Genomic DNA, 2858 nt, shown 5'->3' with positions numbered 1-2858 from the left:
ACCGCTCAAATAATCCATGCATTTTAAACAGAAGGATTAATGTAAGTGCTTATGTATAATAAAATATAAGCATCACATTTCTGACTTTAAACCCTTTAAAAATAAACCCCATTGACTTCCATTGGAAGTGTCTCACTGGAACACACATTTGTGCTTTTATTAAAGAAAAAGAGGAACGAGACGAAATACATTTTTGTGGTGATGAACATTATGACACAAATGCTGCTGATTGAGCTGCACCCCAATACAGGGAAATAGAAACTCAAAAAAGATTATAATGACGGCAAATTGGAGTGATGCCAAGATCAGGTAGCAACACGCCATTTGCACTTTACATTACTCAATGCCGTGATGTCACTTTCTCTTTAAGGACTGTTTCGGGATGTGTGTGAATGCGAGCACAGAAAAGGGTGCATGATGAAATCCTGCAATGACAGAACAATTATAAAACAGTTTCTAACTATGTGTCTGAGATAATAAACATCCACTACTACAGAAAACACTCAAACTGTAGCCCTAGTGACAACTTGCCCCGGTCTCCAATATTTCAGACGTAAGTGTGTACTTTTATGCACTTTGTATCTCGCATGAATGTGTGTTTGTGTTTTGCCCTCGCACATCACATGACTCGTGTCAGCGCTGCAGAATACATTGAAGTCTATGAAGTGAGTGATATTCATATGTGTAAATGGTCATCACATGACTCGTGCATGCCTTTTTAATGTATATTTAATTATTTATATATACAGTAGTTTGTGATGTATTGTATGGTGAAGCCAGAGACAATTTTCCACAACGTGGAAAATAAAGTTGACCAACCAAAACAGCCCATCTGTGACGCTTTCTGCAACTCTTGTCATGTGAAGAGCAATGCGGCGCTTGACGATGGCGCTGAACGGAGCGTTGAGCGACTCACATCTGGAGTCGTGAGTTTGAATCCAGGGCGTGCTGAGTGACTCCAGTCAGGTCTCCTTAGCAACCAAATTGGCCTGGTTGCTAGGGAGGGTAGAGTCATATCGGGTAACCTCCTCGTGGTCACTATAATGTGGTTCTCGCTCTCGGTGGGGTGTGTGGTATGCTACGGTATGCAAAAATATCGTAAGTGGGAGTGGCCAATTTTACATAAATGGCTATAACTCTTGAAGGAAATGAGATATCTTCACCAAACTTGGCATGCTTATGTAAGAGGTCAATCTTTGGTCGTCCAAAACAGTTGGCACAGTTTTGCCACATGGTGGCGCTATAATAAAAAAAAAACATGAATTTGGCTGTAACTACGCAACCGTTAGTCTGATTGAGCTGAACGCTTGACGCTGGCGCTGAGCGACTCACCGCTGGAGTCGTGAGTTTGAATCCAGGGCGTGCTGAGTGACTCCAGTCAGGTCTCCTTAGCAACCATATTGGCCCGGTTGCTAGGGAGGGTAGAGTCACATGGGGTAACCTCCTCATGGTCGCTATAATGTGGTTCTCGCTCTCGGTGGGGCGTGTGGTGAGTTGTGCGTGGGTGCTGCGGAGAATAGCGTGAAGCCTCCACATGTGCTATGTCTCCACGGTAACACACTCAACAAGTCACGTGATAAGATGCGCGGATTGACAGTCTCAGACGTCACATCAGGCGTGTGGTGAGTTGTGCATGGATAAATTGTTGCTTTTAGCTTATTTTTTTATTTTTTTTATTTTTTAAATATCCCCAGAATAAATGTTGATGGACCCGTGATTGTCTTTCCTTTTTCACCCCTCATGAGTTTGCATCCCTGTAATTTATTTTGGCATTGCAAGAACAAATCTACAAATCAGAAAAGAAGCAAATGTGTTGTTTTTTCAGTACCCATTTAGCGCTCTTGCCACCTGTGACCTCACGCAGCGTAGCCTACCCATGTGACGCTACTAAGACGGACAACATGGACAAGTTCTTGAAAAGGAAAAATACTGACGATGGTTAGCCTATGTGGGATAGTGCTGTGCCGTAGCATTTTTAAGCCGGAAACGGTGTGCCATGGCTAATCACTACTCGGCCCCGCCCTCCGCCCTGTCATAGTCCTCCCTCGTTCACTCAGGTAGGGGAGCCCCCGGCAATGACGTACACCCCCCCCCTTTCCCTGGCGGAGGTCGTGCCCTAAGCCCCGTCTGCCAGCACGTCATCCCCGTCTACCTGGATGAGGGAGGGGACAAGGGCAGGGAAACAGAAATAATTAAACTAGGGGGGTACTTCCTGTAACAGTGTAGTACCCCCCCAAAAAAACACTCAAATTTAAACAAGAGGGAAAAGTCCAAGGCAGAGCGGCAGTGAGAGAGGAGAGAGAGAGATGAAAAAAAACTACTTACTCTGCAGTTCTCCGATACGCCATAGCTTGGTCCCCGGTCACTCCTCCACCCTCCATCGGACGACAGCTGCGCCTCCCCGGGCGGATCGGAGGCAGTCCTCCAGCCCCTGGCAGACGGAACGCCCCGCCGCGTTCTCGGAGAATAGAAGAGGTCTCCCCCGCCTCTGGCAGCAGTTTTCCCGCTCCAGGCGGTCGGTTAGGAGCCCCTCCCTGCTCGCGGTCCGGCGGTCTCAGACCCTGCCACGTTTCAGCAGCTGGTAGGGGACTCCTCCACCCCTGGCAGCAGACCTGACCGCTCCAGGCGTTCGGTTAGGCGTTTCGGTCGGCGGCCATTCATCTGCTTCCAGGTGGCCGGGCTCCTCGTCCCCCAGCAGACGGCCACAGCTGCTCCATTGGGGTGGATGGTAGTGGCGAGAACTCTACTACGGCGTATCCCTCCTCCTTTCCTGGGTTTCGGCACCAGTGTAACGCAGTTCAATGGAAAGGAGGAGGCGAGAACCGGCTTGGCAATATCAATAATATTTTAATGATAAA

This window comes from Xyrauchen texanus, chromosome 17 (assembly GCF_025860055.1).
Source record: "Xyrauchen texanus isolate HMW12.3.18 chromosome 17, RBS_HiC_50CHRs, whole genome shotgun sequence".
In the NCBI taxonomy this organism is placed as follows: Eukaryota; Metazoa; Chordata; class Actinopteri; order Cypriniformes; family Catostomidae; genus Xyrauchen; species Xyrauchen texanus.
Note: the sequence above shows the minus strand (reverse complement) of the source record.